This window comes from Thunnus maccoyii, chromosome 5, assembly GCF_910596095.1.
Source record: "Thunnus maccoyii chromosome 5, fThuMac1.1, whole genome shotgun sequence".
Lineage (NCBI taxonomy): Eukaryota > Metazoa > Chordata > Actinopteri > Scombriformes > Scombridae > Thunnus > Thunnus maccoyii.
Genome location: NC_056537.1, coordinates 28,687,723 through 28,707,932, shown reverse-complemented (window position 1 = coordinate 28,707,932; position 20,210 = coordinate 28,687,723). Strand labels below are relative to the sequence as shown.

At 40.0% G+C, this 20,210-nt stretch overlaps 1 protein-coding gene and 1 long non-coding RNA gene across 4 annotated transcripts in view; both read right to left on the bottom strand.

Annotated features, from left to right (window-relative positions):
* Window positions 1-20,210, bottom strand: part of LOC121897716 (polypeptide N-acetylgalactosaminyltransferase 18-like) — a 183,215-nt gene that overhangs the window by 114,937 nt on the left and 48,068 nt on the right. The window lies entirely within an intron of this gene.
* The window catches only part of LOC121897717, a 39,312-nt gene that overhangs the window by 8,827 nt on the left and 10,275 nt on the right, over window positions 1-20,210 (bottom strand). Inside the window, exon 3 of one of the 2 annotated variants that reach the window (XR_006096275.1) lies at window positions 14,912-14,998. The exons of the other annotated variant lie outside the window; for it this stretch is intronic. This is a non-coding gene — a long non-coding RNA (uncharacterized LOC121897717). Of the gene's footprint in view, window positions 1-14,911; window positions 14,999-20,210 lie in introns of those variants that run through there. 2 annotated transcript variants of the gene reach the window in all.

The following is a 20,210-nucleotide window of genomic DNA, read 5'->3' as shown; positions in this document are numbered from 1 at the left end:
AGAGCTGTGCAACAGTCCAAGGTCTATTCTATCTGTTAAAAATGTTTCTTTTTTTACAGTTTAGCATGGAGAGTGATGCATGGACCATGGAGGCTTTTATGAAGTGTAATAAAAAGACACCCAGCGATGTAGACTTTCTCATGTGCTGGCTGTTGCTGAATCATGGTGTTATTTCTTAGTGCTGAATGCATGAAGGGGATGCAGAGTTTGTGAAGGACATTCTGTCTACTTGCGTTGTGTCCCTTGGTGCTGTAAGTGGTCGCTAAAAGGGTAATGCTAGCCAGCAATATAATGCACAATGACAAGGTGACTGCTATTGGCCTTCAGAAAATAAAATCTCCTCATTACTACACAAATTTCATCATTTCTCTGACTGAAAAGCCCTTGTCTTTCTTTCTCTTCTGTCACAGCTCATCCTCCAGGCTGTTGGTCATTTGTTTGGTTTGTGTAGATATTCGTCTTCTGCTCTGATCACCAGTCTGAGGTAGTAGTATACTTCTGTCTAAATGTTGTCACTGATTTTCTAGTGAGCCAACATATTTTCCTCAGTACCCACAGGATTTTTTTCGAACTGTTCAGAAAAAAAGTCTTGTCTACTCAAATAGTCTTGTCACTTGTCCCTGTCCTTCCTCATTCTCTCTCGCTCTGATTCATCTGCATGAGAGACAGCAGGGAATATCTGACAGCCACTGCGGGTCAGTGGACCGGTACTCTGCTCTGTCTGTCTGTCTGAGAGTGTTGTGTTTGTGTGTGTGTGTGTGTTTGCGTGTGTGTGTGTGTGTGTGTGTGTGTGTGTGTGTGTGTGTGAGAGTGTGAGAGAGAGAGAGAGAGACACACAGAGACAGAGAGACAGAGAGAGAGGGACAAGGAGGGAGCTGTGGGCTGGTGAGGGGAAAATGCTCGAGGCAGCACAATGTCCTTGGCTCATACTACCAGAAAACACGCAGACAGCCTTTGTTCAAAAAATCAGAGCTTAATATGTTGTTAGATATCATGTCTCAACTGAATTTACATTGAATGCATTGTCACTGTTTGTCAGAAATGCTTTAAGAAAAGTTGACTTAATTAAATTACATCAATTACTTTTAAAGTTTTGCTTTTGAGGAAGTTAATTTAGTAAAATGTGGTGGATTCTGAGAAGCTATATACCAAATGCTAATCAAATGAAATAAGATGAAATGTAATATAAGGGTAATGTATTCATATATATTGTAGGATAATTCCTGTTTGTAATATGTTGTTTCACTGTGCAGTCTTTGCAAAAAGGGGGAGCAGCACGAGCTGTTGGACAAACAGGTTTTAAACTGTATGCAGATTATGATTATGATACGATTTTATAACAGATAGAAATGATAGTCAAAACTATGAAAATAAGACTCATATCGAAGCAAACTGGAATCATACTTGAAAGGAATAGTTCAGGGGAATATGGTTATTCACATTCTTTCCAAGAGTTAAGATGTGAGGATAGATACCACTCTCATATCTGCACGTTCAGTACAGAGCTGGGAGGTGAGTAGCCTAGATTGGTGCAAAGACTGGAGGCAGGGGGAAGCAGCTGGCGTGCCTGTCTAAAGTTCAACAAGACTAAGAGTATAAAGCCATCCGCAGCCGGTTGCAGGTTGGCGACATGCCTGAGTTCACTAAGCTCAGAGACTAACAAATCTTTTACAGAAACTTTAAGGTCTCCTAACAAGAAATAAGAAGTTTTTCTTTTTTCTTTGTATGTTCTTGAAATTGAGTCATAAAGTCTTGTAAAGAGCTCTGTGAGGCTGCTAACATGCTCACAATGAGAATGCTAACATGCTGATGCTAAGCAGGTATAATGTGTTCCCCATCTTAGAGAATTTGGATGCTAACAAATGCTAGTTAAGACCATACACAAAGTACAGCTGAGGCTGATAGGAATGTTTTTTGGTGGAGTTTTACATTTCTGTTTATGTACTTATATACTAAACTAATGAGATACAATGTGTGGAATCACTAAGTAGTATTTTTTGAACTTTGCACCGAACTAGAGTAGCTGTTTCCCCCTGGTTCCAGCCTTTACACTAAGCTAAGATAATTGTCTCCTCACCCTAACTTCATTCTAAACACACAAACTCAAGAGTGCTTGCTGACTGACAAGTGAATTTGTGAATGTATTGATAGGCTATAAAAATATCCACTTTACTTAGGCATAAATTTCACATTTTGAAAAACACATTAAATGGAATTAAAATAGATTCGCACAAATAACAAACTAATACAAATACTGATATTATAACAATGCCAAATTTCATGACCATGACTGGATAACTAGCAGACAAAGCAGGCAATCAGAACTCCAGGGGTCCTGAAAGGTCGAGGCTTTCTCTTCATCAACTGGTTTGTGATGAATTAATTGAAAATGTTTTCCGATTTATGAAAATATATCAACGGATCTAGTCTTTTTGGAGCTTGCAGTCCCTGTTCAGCAGCATTTTTAATTTTAAACCTGAATGTTCAGACTCCTGAATATCCAACAGCAAACACCAGCACTCATCCCAGTCGCTGCACTGTGATGTTGAATCAATACAAAACTGAATATAATGAATAAAAAAAGAGGGAACAGAAGACTGAGAGCATTCACAGTTATTCCCCAGGGTCTGAGATACACTCGCTAGTTCCACAAAGTAATTTGGAAATAAAAAATCAGATTCTCTTTGATTCCCATCTTCAAGACAGTGTTGTATAGGTTCATATTAAATTATCATATGCATATCACACTGTGACTTCGGTGGTACAGTTGAAAAACAAAATCCTCACAGATCAGTTTTAGTCACACAAGACTAATTTACTCAACAAACTTCCTGAACTAACTCTAAAGAGCCACTTCAGTTGAATTCCAGTTGTGTCCCTGGTATTATGACAAAACTGCAAATATTAAATATATAACTACACAGAAAAATGAGTTGATGATCTGTGTAATGCATAATACCTTTGTTACTACAGCAATGAAAAATACTATTAAGTATTCAGTATTCATCCTAGAGTGCTTAGTCTCCCTGCTCCACTGCACAATGACAGGAGAGGGTCGGGGCGGCTGCAGTGATATTAAATCATTTAGATAATGTGTTGACCTGGGGGGAGCACAGACACAGATGACCTCAGCAGTACCGATAGCAGGAAGAGAGGATGTGACTGGACAGTCAATACGCACTGATCTCACACACACACTCACACTCACACACACACACACACACACACACACACACAAACATGCATATCTCCTGAGAGAAAGAGACTCGTGCAATCAGGCAGCCTCCTCACACGTCCAGAGGGATTCATATATTATTCATTTCTGGTGCTGGGACGCATTTACTGCTCGTCTCTGAGGGGAAAAGGCCTCAGTTGGGAGAGGTTGGTTTATTTAGGAACAAGACAGACTGGGGTCTAGTTTTGCTGTTGAAAGTTTTAGTTGAAAATTAATTAAAAATATCATTACAGATAAAGATTTGCAGGTGTTAAAAACTTTGCCCTTTTGCCCAGCTTTTGATATATTTGGGACTGAAAGCTGTTCACAGTGAATTATGTGGATTATCATGAGTAATCGGGAAAGAGATGAAAATGTTTATCTGTCCATCTGTAAGTCAGTCTACCATTCTTGGTCCAGACGGAAATATCTCAACAACCATTGGATGGATTGCCATGACAACTTGTACAGACGTTCATGGTCCACCAAAGATGAATGAATGACTCTTGTGATCCCTGACTTTTCATCTAGTGGCACCAGCAGGTCAAACTTTTCACTTATCCAGTGAAATATCTTAATATCTTCTAGATGGATTGGTAGAAAGTTTGTACAGACATTCACGGTCCCCAGACGATGAATCTGAATGGCTTTGAAGACCCATTGACTTTTCCTCTAGAACCACCATTAGGGTTGACTTTTGTGTTTTTGACTGAAAGATCTCGACAACTATTATATGGATTGCCATGAAATTTGGGGCTGACATTACTTTTCCCTTCATGATGAATTGTATTGTTTGATCTATCTAGCACCATTATCAGATCAAATTTAATTTGTCCAATACTTTGGTTTTTGATAAAATACCTGCAAAACCAATGACATTCTCATCAGCATCAACTATACCTTATGTTTAGTACTAATAATCAAATGTAAGCATGCTAAACTAAGATTGTGAGTGAGCATTTAGCATGCTGATGTCAGCATCTAGCTCAAAGCACCACAGTGCCTACCCAGATAGCAAAATTGCTGTGGTCCAGATCCAGCCCACAACCAACACTTTCGCCACTTTCATCCGGCCCACATACCACATGGAATGATGGCACTTGGGCTCCTGTTTCCCAGATCTGGGCCACAAGCAAGCTGTATGTCAACCAAGAACAAACCAGGTAAACCAGAACTGGCTCACATCCAGAGTACACATACCTGAGAGCACCGCATCTTTACCAAAAAAGGCCCACATTTGATTTTGGATATTTGGGCCATATTTGCTATTTTACATGTGGGCCATTTCAGGCTCACATTTTGTCCAGGCCAGAAGAAGGTCAGCAGTGCTGCAACATTGCCTGAAGTGGTCCACTTCCATATGCTATCTGGCTAAGCACAGAGCTGCTAGCATGACTGTCGTAGTCTTGTTTAAATGTCACACAGTGTTGTGAGCACAAATGAAATTCCATTCACCTGCATTGTAGGGTGGAGGCAGAAATATCAGAGACAGATATCTCATTATCTGGGTAAATAATACTAAAACTATGTGCATGGTTATATGCTACAAGAGGTAAGTGAGCACATGTTTTTTTGCAATTTGTGTGACTTGAACCTTTAACAGAGTGCATCTAGTTGGTTTTTGAAGATGCCTGTCAAATAGAGTGACGTATAAAGTATAAAGTATAAAGAGTTATAAAGTAGCTATAAATTGGGGTAGTGTATCTTCTTACAAAGCTGAGGGAGCCTAGAGGGGATGTGAAAGGATTTGAAAAAGGCATTTAAACCTGGTTCCGTTTAACCATATGAAACTGACACTCAATGAAATCCTTTCAAGCAGTAGTTGTGGTCGGTTCATTGACTGGGGAATCCTGTTTGCATCCACAGGGAATTTGCTTCTTAACCCACTTACTTAAGTAACCTGGATCAGAACCAGGTCAGAAAAAACTGACTAAGCTCATACTCCTTAAGAAGCCTGGCTCACTCCCATATTAAACTGTAGCATGGAAACATAATGTACTGCTGTCTCTTTTAGTTTTCACCATCTGCAGAGCTTCAGACTCAGTGTTATGAATTGGCTAGCAACGACATGATGCACCCCTCCACGACTCTCAGACTTAATTAAAACAAGTGTAACTCTTACAGCAAGTGATGTACAGTATAGTATGTGTGTGTGTGGAGGAACAGCATTACAGGCTCTGTGATGCTGCACATCATGGCAAATGAAGCAGGGGACATCCAAACCTTCTACATCTGTAAACTCAAACACAACCCTTTCTCTCCCAGCAGTTCTGACAGGCCTGGTGGTATATTTATGATCACAGTCCAGGCACCATCAGCACATTTCCAGAGCTGAGTGTATCTCCAGCAGCTACAACCTGCTGCTCCTGACATCCAGGATTCATTAGACTGAAAATGATAATTGCCTGTAATATCAGGAAATTTGTCTGAAGCGCCAAGAAGATAATATAAACATTTATCATTTATCATATAAACCACCTTATAAAGCTACACTACTGAATATTTTACAGATAAACAATTGATCAAATGACAACGTGTAATGTTAAAGTTGTCACTTGTACTGATTCACCCAAAGAGAGGCATCAGCAACTCTGCAGTTCCCCTCAGCTCTGTGGAGCCTTTTTAGCTTTTGGTTGATTATTTTGAAACTGCTAAAAACAGCAGATAGAAAAAGTTAGCAGCTAGCTAGTGAACTAGGGCTGTCAAAACTGGCTAAAAATGACGTTAGATTATTCATTCTAAAAAAACACAGATTCAAACCATTTGAATATCTATTTCTGCGCATTATGTTCACAAGAGGGTAAATCAATACAACAAGAGACATAACTACTTGTATAGGTACAAGCTTGTTCAAAATTTTTGAAACAGGCAATTGCTTGGCCTCTGGCCGCTGCTTCAACATATAGAAAAATTAATACAGTAGATTTAAGGTGTATATACACCAACAACATGAAAGAAACTAACATTCTATTATATACAAATGTTATAAATAATAAGTACTCTGATATCATTTCAAGTAAAATAAGGGTTGCATTTTAAGATTCAATAATGTGCATCCTAAAATAACAGATCGATCATACTGAGCTCTTAGATCATTCCTGTTTTCTGTGCCTTCAGTTCAGATTTGAGTATATTTGCTTCAAAGATTTGTACTTTGCCCGCACATTCTCGGAACATATGAGACAAACTGGTTTTGAACTGCCCATGCCCTCTGACTTGTGTCACGCCTCGTCTCTTGTCTCTCTGACATACCGCAGTCAGTCAGCAGAGCCCTGAGGCTCCGCCCTGTCCCTGCACAGAGCGGAGCAGCTCACTGATTGCTAAAAATTCGACTCTACACTCCTTTTATTCCCCAGTAATGCACCTGCCAAGTGTGGAGTCAATTGAATGAACAGTTCAAGAGATACAGAAGGACATATAGACACAGACATACAGAGATTCCTTGCTTCAGTAGATAGATATTTATTTCAACATAAACATGTCTTTTAAAAGATCTACATAACTACACATTACAAAATAAACAAATAAAATAATGTCCTATGCTGTAAAACTTCATTTAAAGACCATTGACCCCTCTCTCTCTCTGCGCTGTGGTTGGTGCTAGAATGAGAGCGCTGTCTCTCTGAGCGAGATCAAATGAATGATTCGTAATTGATATGTTATTTGTTAGCTTAATTTTTATACAGGTTTGGTAATATTCATACTGGTTAGCAAAATCCTATGCCTTTCCAAACAAGGCTTTTAAGATTGCTGAGTGCAAATCACTCAGCTGGGTCTCTGCCATCATTACCACGCGGTTGCTGTTGAAGCATTTGCTCTTTTCAGTTTGACCTACATTTCTTTTTCAATCAATGAAAGTGATGTGTGACTCCTGTCCGTCATGCAGTGCATTCAGCGCAGCGGCCCAGGCCCATGCGAGAACAGCTGCAGTAGTGCTGCTTTTTTTCCCCACAATCGAATATTAATTTTCACAATCAAATGTGTCTTTTTTAACAATTCGATTATATAATCAAGTTTAGAATATTTGTTGACATCCCTATAGTGAACAAAGTGGAGCACGTAGCAAAATAATGGCGATGAGATGTGCTGGCACAAACAAATTAGTGTTGGTCACTTATACTGTAAATGCTGGGTAAAAAAAATGAGGGGGAGGAATTCCCTGTAGCCTACCTCGAACATTTCACACCACCAATTTCATCAGTAACATCAGAGTCAAGTCATTCTCACAATTCTGCGGCTCTCAAATTCACTTTTAAACAGAAATACTTCTCAGTCACCAAATTTGTTCCAATCTTTCCCCTCTGCTGTTTTCCCCGATTGATGTTGAGCTACCCTTGATGAAACTCAACATGGAGGGTGTTTGCAGTAATTGGATAATTGGGAAGTCTGTCTTGTACTGTCTTTATACAGTAAATCTGTCCCATGATAGCTATTGAAACGGGGCTACATGATGGAAACAACATGTCTCCTGGTGAGGAATGGTATGTTCACTTCTTGTTTTACTTTGTGATAAAACCATGAAAATGTTTATGTGTGACATACTAAAATGTAGTGTAACAGTAGCACAGGTAGTGAGTAGTCAAAAAGTCAGAGAACTGACTCAGTGATGTCAGTTATGCAGCAACCTACCTAACCTACCTGATTAGCCACCATAAGCTACTGTTCATACCAGACCAAGTAAGGCTATAGCAGCAAAAACCCTGAATGTCTTAAATTGAGAGAGGTTGAGTTTGATTGCTTATGAATTTTAATGCAATAAAGGTCACATATTATACTCCTTTTCAACAAGTTAATATAAGTCTTTGAGGTCCCCAAAACATGTCTTTGAAGTTGTTTGCTGAAAATACCGCTCAGATTATGCATTCTCAAATGCCTCTATACCCCTCTGTTTCAGTCCTTTTCTGGACAAGCTGTTTCTGTGTCTGTAGCTTTAAATGAAAAAAGCTGCTGCTGCCCACATCCCCCCCTGGAACTGATACCATGGTTACAGTGAGAGTTTACCTCCCATGAAAATAACATGACTGCTAACAGGAATGCAGAGTTCAACCGCATGTTTGATCCAGAATCTGACCCTGAACAAGGAAGGGAGGCTCCTGCAAATGCAGTAGGACCTTTCTGAATGATTAGTTAACAGTTTTTTTTCTCAACTGTTTTTACACTTGGTCGACAAGTGTGTTGGTACGGTAGCTAACGTGTAGCTAGGTAGCTAATGCTAACTTTAACTTTCTCCACTCTGCCAACTTTGGTAAATAATTATGTTGTGCAATTGGTAACATATTTTGATTGATGCTGACATAATACTGTGCATGTGAACATAGCTGCTGGTGTTCTGCATGGAAGGACAGATTGGGGCTGGGGGAGAAGACTCAGGCTGGAGTTTGGACTGGATTATGACTGCCTGACTGGGCTACTTTGGCTAAAGCTGAGAGTGGCTGATGGGTAGGGTAATGGTAATGGGAGATAGAGCTAACAGCAGGGCCATGGATCAGTGTTTTTTAAATAATAATTAGGGATGCAAATGTAGACTGCATAGGTTCAAACCTACTAGAAAATTAGGATACTGAGGCTTGATAGTGTTATTTGCATTTACCAATACAGAGGGTATGAAGTTGGGTTCTTTTGTAGCATAAAACAAAGTGAACATTCAAACGGAAACACTATTGTGGCTACTGGTCCATAAATGGTGACGTGAGGCTGCACTGTCATAAATCTTAAAGACAATCAGACAGCAAGCAACATGTACCAGACACATAATCCAACTGTTATTGGATTGAATGAGGAGTTTTACCAAGTGGGAACATCCCATTGCAGATTTTTTTTTCTGAATCAGACCAAGAAAATGAGAAAAACTCCTCAAAAATCTGTTTGACTTGTGAATTTTTTTTATTTTTCTGTTGACAGGGGCAACGGTTGCTGCTATGTAGTGGTACTCATGGTAACAAGGATTATATTTTGTCTCAGAGAGTTACAGAACTGAGGCCACCTCACAGAAACAATCTTGTTTCATAGGATGTGGTGACATTCTGAATTAGGGTCTGTTTCCTCAGCAGGCACTTGTCAGACCGTGGGGAAGAAAAAGGAAAAAACACAAGTTCCTCTGATGGTACACTTCACCTTCCCAAAATGTGACAAGTGCCCTGGTGAAGAGAAAGAGCAGGAATTCAAAATGTCACAGCACTTCTAAAGCAAAGAAGCGCAGGGTTTTGTTCAACATAGACAGTGTTCTTTGTCAGCCTGCCCCAGGAAAATAAAGGTTAAAAATGAGACACAGCCTTGAGTCCTGATAATGTATGGGTCCCGTCCTGTTTCATTCTGGCCAGTGTCTTATAGCCTCGGCCCTCGCCATCCAGCCATCTGTCAGCCGTGACCTACCGGTGGCATGAATGTGGCAGCATGCCAAAGACTGCAAGAGGGAGGATGGGAGGGGAGGGGAGGCTGGAGACACAGGAACAGAGGGAGAAGGAGAGGAAAAGAGATGAAGGGAAAGAGATGAGGCTGAGAGAAAAGATAACTAAATTGAGGATGAAGGGATGAGAGAGTGAAAGAGGATAGTGAGAGGGATAAAGAAATGAGGGAAGAGGAGAGAACAGAGTACAGATGTAATCCCCCCTGAACCCCCCTCCCTCCCCACCCCCCTCGCCCCAATCTGTTGACTCTGAAAGGTTTTCACATTTACATGAGCTGAACCTGATGAAAGCTCCAGGGTTTTAGAACATGCTCTACAGTGAACTCAATCATTACTAAAGGTTATCAAAAAGCCAAGTAATACTATCAATAAACTACTGCCACATAAGGCCTGTTATTACTCAATGTGTGCAGCATTAGAGACACTTAATGGGCCATTTTATAATCTATATAAAAGATAGTTAAAATATGTACTTTTGAGGAGGCATGGTTATGTGTCATTTTTTTTACACACATGAACAATAAATTAGCAAACTGATATCAAACTCAATTAATGCTAAATAAATGATTTATCACTCAGGAATCAATAAAAGTAGTTAAAAAACAGAAAGTAGTTAACCATTGATAATCTATATAAACCTACTACAAATACGGTAGTTTATCAATATTATTAATTGTAAAATGAAATGCATTCTGTAAATGATAAATAAAGACAACTGTACTTATATTGCAAATGTGCAACAGCAGCACACAAACTGACAAACAAGGACCCAACATGTACCAACAAAGTATTGTGTGTTGGGCAGGGCTGTAGCCAGGATTTTATGAGGTCATGACTCCCTCATTAAAATGCACCTGCCTGAGAAAATTTAAGTAGATACACAATGCCCAGTGGGAAGAGAGAAAGAGACAGAAATAGCCCCTGTAAAGGCAAATCCATGATTGGCTCTTAATTATGTAATTTGGGATCTAATGTGCATATAGTAAACACCTAAAAAGTATGAGAACATAGCCTTTGACAGCTATGTACTTCTTTAGAATGTCTCTCTCCCTTCCCTTGTTACTGGTTTGCAGTTAGGCATGGCTAAGCAAGGACATTAATTACATAATAAATGTCCAATCATATTTTGAAGAAAGACGATTGATGTGGCTATCTTGCCAAGCTGACTTCGCCCATGGGAAAACAGTGCACTGCACTTTTCTTTGCTGTTAGCTAGATTGAGAATTCAAATTAGCCTGACATGGTTTGAAAACTACTGTTTTAAGCTAACTAGCAGACTGGAGTAATCCACCAAATCTGTATTAATCATGGAGTTGGTAAGTAGCTCAAAAGTGTAGCATAGCAAAGCTAATGCTAACCGTTTCATGTAAGTGAATGGAAGGTGCTAAAACACTTAGCTTCTTAGTCCGGGAGGTATAGTTCAATAGAAACACATACGTGTGGTCTACCCTAGTCTGCTAGTTAGTTGATTAGTCAAGATAACTAGCAGACTGCTGGGGTAGTTGATAATGAGCTCAAAAGTTTCAAATAGAAAAACTAATGCTAACCATTTCATGTAAGTGAATGGAAAATGCTAAAACGATTAGTGCCATACTCCAGGACGTACAGTTAAATAAAAACACAGATTTGAGTGGTCTAATCTAGTTTCTTAGTTAGTGGATTATTCAAGCTTTCTAACAATGTAGGGTCCATTTGATAGATTTTGTAGTTTATTCTATGCCAGCAATGTTTTAGTGATTGAATGGAAAAGAAAATCTTGAGAAATGGTTTGAGCAGCCAAATGAGCTGTTTTTGAACTAAATTTTCTTATAGTAAGGAACGTTTATATTCACTCAGATTTTTGTGGATGCTTAATGAGACACAACTTTGATATCATATGTGCATTTTTACTATTTCAAGCCAAGGTTCCGGTGGCTTTAATATTGCAAGACAACATTTAATAATGGATGACATAAAGCAAAAATATAACCTTGGGTATCAGGTAAAGTCAAGTCAGGTTGCTCAGTTCCTCTCTTGAAGTGGGTAGTCTTAGGGATGGATTTAATCATGTCAGAAAAAAGAATTTCAGATTCAGTTTTGTTGAATGGACACCACAGAGGAGTGTCTCCTCCACAGTTTCCATCACTGATGACCCCGACAGCCAAATCCCCATAGATGAAGGGAACCATGAAGGGAACCATTAACTTAGCTCTGTTTAGTTTTCAAGCAATGTGGATGGAACACATTTACACTCTCATCTGGCATGGTTTGTGAAAGTGGAGTGTTTATGTCAAACCTGCATCCAGTCTTCAAGAGATGGAAAATCTGATTCAGCTGTGGTGGAGTTTACCTGCTGTGACTACTGTATCTTCAGAGACGAAATGTGGCTCCATACCACACTGTCAGAGGGGATTAACTCATCTGTTCATAATGACATTTGAAATGATACTGACATTCAGGCTGTCACGAGTTTATCAGTATCACTGCAGAGCAGACATCTACCTACTGCTGCTACTCTGTAAACAGTTACAAGCTGTTCTTTAAAATGTGCTGACTTGGTTAGGGGCCACTCTTAAGTATACCGAGTATACAGAGGTTTGTCAGAGTCACATTAGGGCTGTTTCATCATGGTCCTGCATTTCAGCAAACTATTTTATTAACTGGTATACCTTTCTGTGTCTGCTCAGAAATATGCCTATGAGTAGTTGTGTTGGACTTATGTAAACCACTGGTTTTCCAACCTGTGGGTTGCGACCCCTAAAATGGGTCACACGATAAATCTGAGTGGTTGTGAAATAATTAATGGGATAAGAAAGAAAATAAACAATGTTCTGTTTGACAAAATTATATTGTATTGTTGGTTACCTTGTCAAGGAAGGTGTTGCTATATAGGGGCTCTTTGGGGATGGAATTGAGCAGGTTGAGATCCATACAATGGTGTCAGAATGGGCAGGGCTCAGTAGCGCTCCAAGAGCTTGCTAGAAAAGAGCCAAAGGGAAGGAGGCGCCTCACATCGTCCAGGAAGAGGTACGAGCAGGGGTGGAGGAAGTATGTGCCAGTAGACTAGTAATGATGTGGTAGCAGGGCATGCGGGCCTGATGGAATCAAGCCATCAACCACCCAAGATAACTTGGCCACCCTAGATGAAGATCCTGAACCAGTTGGTTTACAACACCCTCCCCAGCCTATCCATCCTCTTCTGCTGGGGTCTGGCAGAAACACTGGCTCAACCACTGTGCCAATAAAAGACCTTACTGTGGCATATTTTGAGCTGTGGTCTGAAGGCCATGGGGCAGGGCTTATACTGTGGCATCATGACTAGGTGCTGAGAGCATCTTCACAGGGACTGTCAACAGCAAAGAACTGCACCCAACAAGGAAGGCAATAGGCTTTGACTAGCACCCAAGATCCTCAAGTGGGCTTTTTGCCACTACTCGGGAATGGCACCTGAAGGTTGAACTACAGAGACAGCTCAAGTTTTCAAACACTATCGCAGAGACCACATTCGGTGGCGGGACATGGTCCTGATGTTAAACATCAAGACAAGTGGTCTTGCTGTAATTGACTGTCCCCTGAGAATACCGGATGGAGAAGGTCTCTGAGAGAAAGAAAACCAAGTATGCAGACCTGTTAGCCAAATGCTGGAGACAAGGATGGCATGTGCAATGTGTGCTGGATAAGGTTGGCTGCAGAGGCTTCACCGGCCAGTACCTATGCAGAGCCATCAATCTCCTTGGCATCACAGGACTGCACAGAAAGAGATAAAGAGGGGTGACCATGGGCCTAGGTGGCTGATGTTGAAAGACCTAAAAGACCAGATGACCCCATGTTACATCACTGATGATAGTGATTTTTCCAAGTGCATCAAAGTTACCAAATGAGTTTCCAAAGTTGATTTGGTCAGCAGACTCCTTTTCTGTCTTCAAGAATCACTTAAAGACCATCCTTTTTTTCAAAGTACTTACTCATCTAATATGCTCTTTCTTTATCTCTTGATCCTTCTCTAGCTCTTTCTCAAAAAAAAAGAGTGCATTCTAGGCACTTCATGCACCTGCAAGTGTCAGGTGGAACATGGAATGTACAGGCATTTATTCTTAAGGCTTCTCCTTGATCTACTATCACTTGGATTGTACCTCATTTGTACATAGCTTTGGACAAAAGCGCCTGCCCAATTGATAAATATAAATGTAAGATGTATGAATTTTTCTGCGAAACATTGGTTAGTTTTACATCTTCTTGCCTCAAACAAGTATTCAAATGACACACCTGAATCCTGCAACAAGGGGTCTTAAGTACACAGTGTTTTATTTCAAGGCCAAACAATGAACCACAGATGCAAACACTCAAATATTGTACGATGTTGTTAATTGTAGTTACTGTAGGATACTAGCCATTCAGATTAATGATAAGAAAATGAACATCATTACATGTGAGCAGAACTAAGATTGTCTCTCAGCACCCGAATTCCAATCACCTTCCACCATCTGTGTCAAACAGAGTCAAAAAGATAAGCTGACAGACATACAGTGCACAGACACACACACACGCATGTATTGACAGGCTAGTGGACAATCAGGAAGATAGGCAGGCACACACACACACATACACCTCCAGTGTTTGAGTAGCCCTCTGTGTCCTCCCTCTTCAGGCTCCTGTTCCCCTTCGGTGACATGACACCCTGCCTTGGATTGACAGACAAACTCTCATTCTATCAATCAGCTGTAATGTCTGCTCAGCGTCTCACTGGCTTCAGTCTCCCTCTTGCTTCTCCTTCCGTGCCTCTTACTTTTTTCCCTCGCACTGCCAACTTGATGTCAACACAAAGCTTCTCTTCCTCCCTCTCCTCTTTCTTCTTGTACCTTATCTGTCTGCCTTTCTTTTTGCCTCTCTTCTGACTTTTGGAGAAAAATACTTTCACATGTAAAGGAACTTGCCTCATTGTGTGGGAGTGACAAAGCCCTCTTTCGCCTTTTACTTGATAAATCAACTCAATGCATATGTATGCATCATAAAATAAGCAGGTACTCTGATCATATTCAAGTACAAATTTAATTCAACATCATTGTCACATTGCAGCTTGATTCTGTGTAGTGTGCAGAAAATCTGGCTAAAAAGAGCCATAACAAGTTGTGCTATTGCTCAATTCACACAATTAGAGTTCAACTCATTCTACATATCTTAAGCAAATCTCTCCACCAGAGTGCGTGAATGGTGTTAACTTCGTCTCATCTGTGCGGTTGTAACTGAGGTAGCTATTATGGCTAATTAACCTCTTTTGCCCCTTCTCTAGAGTGCGGGCCCTGAAGGAAGAGGAGCAAGCCCAGCAGAGAAAAACCTGACCTGGGCAGATGGCAACCCACAACCCCTGCGAAGTGGGATGGGGGGAGGGGGAGATGCGGCTATAGGGATTAGAGGAACAGACATAAAAAGGCATTACTGGCAAAATGTATGAAGAGATGGCGATTAAGGATGTCTTTTACATTTATTTTAAGATTTTAGTATTGTACTTAGTGTAGTTTAGTACTGATTGGCATACTGCCGGCACATTTTTTATTCTTTCCATAACAAATAGAGTGGAAGAAGAACCAATATTCTCTTTATGACATGAGGCAATAGGTTTTTTGGGAAATGTGGTCCTGTGATTTTTGAAAATGGAGGGAAGGAAAGACGCTGTAGTCTAATGAGATGGGGATAAAAATGCCTGTTGTGTGTTTCTAAATGTTTATGCAAAGTTTGACATGATAGAAATTAGTCATGACATCAATGACATCTTATCACAGGCCTTGGCATTACATCTGGTGTCAATGAGTGTGCAAATTATGTAAGCAGAGCTGACGAACTTGTCAACAAACATGGTACGTCCTTGGTCAAGAGACAGAGTCCAATGTGCAAGGCAAGGGTCACGTAACAGCTGTAGGATTCTTGTCAGAAGACTCGCTAACTTGGCTAACGTTACCTATACGAGACATATAATTTGTAATGTGGTGCCACTAGTGCTAGCTTGTTGGCTAGTCACAACATAATGTGTCCCTCTTCTTGAGTATCGTAGTGGTGTGTCTTCCAAAACGATGTGTCTAGGTTCTACTTGTTTTTAGTTTTTTCCAGATTTCTTTACTTTAGAATGTGGTCATTAGGTGTACCTACCTCCTTTACACCTGCGTTATATACAGATCACGAATCCTCACAAAATATCCAGATACAGACTGCGTTCTAATATCAGGTGTAAATGGCATCTTTTGCTCCATTTCCTCTGCTATATTTAAATGCAGGCCTACTGGACACCAACATTCCCATACAAATGCAGCTGAAAACCAAATGGTGCTGTGTGCTGCGCAACTGTTGGTGATTCATGTGGTCCTATATATAGCCTAGACAACAACCTTAGGGCATATACGGATGAATATTGTTGGAATCTGAAGAGGAACTGGGTGGTTTGTGCAACACACCAGGGACACAAAGGTAATCCCAGAAAATATACTGGAGCAACAAACAGAACATTACAGGGAGCTGTCAATTTTATGAAGAAGCATTTCTGATAAGACACTATGTGTGTGTGTGTAGGTGTGTGTGTGTTTATGTGTTGGTGGGTGGGGGGTCTGCAGGCAAAACACAACACTGCAGAAGCAGATAGTTCTCTTGTCAGCATATTATGGTCTGACCAATGAAATGTAACCAAGGTAATGTGTGGAAGCCACAAGGATACATACACACTCCTCTGTGTGTTTGTGTGTGTGTGTGTGTGTGTGTGTTGGGGGGCTTCACTTATTACCTTGTCGCAAACCACATTAGGTTTGTCTACACACACTTTCACACTCACAAAGCGAGTGACATATTAGTGGTTAGATTAGTTAAGACAGGTTGTATATGGAGAATGCTTATTTATGCAGACTACACATGTTTGAGATCCAGCGAGTAATTGCAGTGTGAGTGTCTGAGACTATTTTTATTTCTCTATGAGGATGTGTGTATGTACACTTCTGGGGATTGTATTTGTACAGGTGTGTGTGTGTGTGTGTGGGTACTGTGGGTATAGCAACATTAATCCAGTGTTGGTTTAGCTCTGAGAGTCCCAGTCAGGGGCTCAGTGATAAATCATTATAAGAGTGTCTTTTCTTCTTGACTTTGTTTGAAGAAAGGACAGCTCGGGCACATCATTCATATTTTCTGTAAATGAAAATTGACATTTCATCCCTCTTACACAACCTTGGGGTTCGCCTTGGTTGCTCAGGGGTTTCTAAGTGTTTGCTTTTTTGTGCTTGACTCAGTCTTCTGTAGAAGTGCTGTAGGCGGAATGATTTTTCTCTCAAATTAAAGGAATAGTTTGATATTTTGAGAAATGTGCAGCTAACTTTCTTACCAGAAAGTTAGACAAGAAAAATTGGTACCACTCTCATGTCCATTATACAGAGCTAGGAGATGGTTAGCTTAGTTTAGCATAAAGACTAGAAGCTGGTGGAAACAGATTGGTTCCATTGAGGTAAAAAAAACAAACAAAACTTAATTATTTTTTTTTTAAGTCAAACGTGTTGGACTACTTGACTTCTCACGAGTCTTGCCTTGTCACCAGGAGGTTTCCGGGCTCTTAAGCTGTTTCACTGAAAACATCTGTCTACTGCTTTTGGAAACGAGGCTGATGGGAGTGAGTTTATGGGCCTGAAAATCAAAACAATGAGCCGAAAGTGGACAACGGCGGAGTTGGCGATAATTCTGTGTGGTTTTGTTTTATTTTGAGTGGAACCTTTCACATTATACATGGTCAATTAATACATTATTAACATGAAAATATTATATTGTATAAATATTACATCTTTGATATATCCACCTCATCGTCTTTACAGATTTATCTTGAGCAAGTTAGAGCTTGCAGAAGTTCTATCTGAAGTCAATTTGGGTAAAGTTTAGATGAAAACAGAAATTTAATTTCCTCCCATTGAGACAAATTATGAAATCACACAATGTATGATGCAAGAAATACCATAAAACTGAAAGATTAAAAGGAAAATAGAAAACTCTTTCACAGAACCTGCACATGCTCATCTCTTCTATAACCTAGGACAAGACTACATGAGATAATGAAAGGCCCTTATTCAAACAGTATCTTCAGTCAAACATACTGTTTTCATCAGAACTGTTGCACTAGATGTAGTTGCTGACTATGTTGTGCAGCTATAATTAGATTGCATCTCCTCCCCTGCTCCATTCTCTCTCTCTCTCTCTCTCTCTCTCTCTCTCTCACTCACACACACACACAAACACACACACACAGAGTATTCAGAATATGAAACTGCTTTAAGTCAGTCACATCAAACTCATCATAATTGTGGGTGAAAGCATATTATTTTTAAACAATGTAGTACATTAAAAAGGAAGGAAAAACCAACATGAGGTCTCCAGAACAGCTTCAGTGCTCGTTGTTATAGACTCCTAAAGCTTCTCACAGATGATTTCCTCATTTGATGTTTCCATGATGGTGGTGGAGAACGCTATCTAACAGAAGACCAGTGCATATATGTCTGTGAGTGCATTGCATCTAAAAAGAAACAGAAAGAAACAGCAGACGAAGGAGTGTTTTCCTCTCCCAATCTGTCCTGAGGCTTTTGGAGGCTCATTCCTCAGTCTAAGTGACCTCACTGCCACTAAATGAAGTGAATTTCTCTTCACTTAAAAATTTGAGTTGGGTCAGATCTTAGGGCATGAGCAAACTTTGCCAATCGCCTTGTACTACAGTGAAAAATTACATATCATTTAATTCTTGAGAAACTGCTGGGAAAAAGGATGATTGCTTGGGTAAGTTGGTTTCCTTAGATTGTGTGTACATGTGTGTCCATATACAAGTGTGCGTATGTGCTTCACAGCTGTCTGTGAGTTTCTGATTTCCATATTTTCCCACTGAAACAGCACTCCTCACTTTACTGCAGTGCACTCAGTCTGAGACAATGACAGCACTGTAGTGATGAGAAAACATGAATGGAAAAACGCAGAGACACAGAGACAGAGAGATACTGGGTCAGTATTTGTTTATCTGCAGAGGGATTAAGATTACGGTCAATAATCTGGACTGCACAGATGGACACACGCATGAACACACAGACATTTGTGAACAGATATCTTCGCACTTTCAACCCAAAGGGAGCTGAAAGCCAAGGCTAGAGGAACAGAACAGCATTCCTGTGTGATGTCATTCCATTAAAATTACACTGTCATCACACTTCCAAGGACAGCAACATGTGATATCCAACTCTGAATAAATTACAAGTCATAAATCAAAATGGAATATTTTATCTGTTACAATAGCCCTTTCTCACAGCAGGCATTTTGATTTGCCATATATGAGAAGTACAAGTGTAACTAATAACATTAATGATGACTTTGTTTTGTTCAAGCCTTAAAGGATAAGTCTGGCAATTTTCTATATTTTTCTTATTGTCATCAAATCTCATGTGCAGAGCCAAAGCAACAATGAACTCATCCTTACAAGTATCGTGTGTGCATCCAAAATCTGATAAATCATATTCCTTTGTGCCATAGACCTCCGTTGTTGTCCAAAAACTATTAAAAACATGCCTGTGAGCCACACCGCTGCACTTGGAGACATGTAACTTAGCCTCGCAGACAACAGTTACAGTAGTTTGTTAAGAAACAGTTCTAAAGAGTAATAACAGCTATCACATTTTCAGTCTCAGGAAAGAAGTTCCTTGTAAGGCAGACACCACTGTGCATGGTTCCATTTACAGAGCTTCGCTAACTTGTTGTGCTACATATCACAACCTCTCCAGTTTGTACTGATTGTTGTTGTTGTTTCGCCACTCAGAAGATTAACATTAAACAGCTACAGCTGAGTATTGTAGTGAGTAGAATCAACAGTTGCCCACTTTGCTATAGCTCTTTAAAACACTTAATTATTCAAGTTAATTATAATTATGGGTCTTGCGATTTGAAAATTGTCAAAATGTCTTCTGTAAGAAACATCTACTTCCAGTAGAACACTCTAGATGACTAAAAGCTCTGCCAGATGCAGCATCCTAGCACACTACAACATAAAAGGGTTTCAAGTCTTGCTATTCCTAGAGCTTTGCCAGAGAGGCTACAAATGTACTGAATGTAATCAAGCATGTCCTTCTAAAGGAAAGAAAAAAGTTTATCCCCGTGGGAAAATACTGTAATAGCAAAAATGATTTTTGCAAATTCCATGGCACCCTGCCTACAACATTATGAGCAATCATGAGTTCAAAGATGACATTTTGCCCTGAGTGGCAGAACAGGAAAGTAACTAAAATAAAAAAGGGTTCATCCTCTCCAGATAATGATTGTACTCAATATCAACAGATTTCACAGCAACCTGTCCATTAGATTTTCATATTTCATGTGTGGAAGATCAGAGGCTTTACAAACACATTAGGGTTCAAGTGAATGGATGGATGGATTTAACAAGCAACATCACCATCCTTAGGCTCTGCCGCTAGCAAAAAAATCACTGCTGTTATCATTCATGTTACTATCTTCAGGATGTTACAAACTAAAAGCCCCTTTCACTGCTGTAACACTGTAATCCGCTTACCACATTCTTTGAAGTAAACCATTAGACTGTAATGGATTACAGTGCCTTTCCCA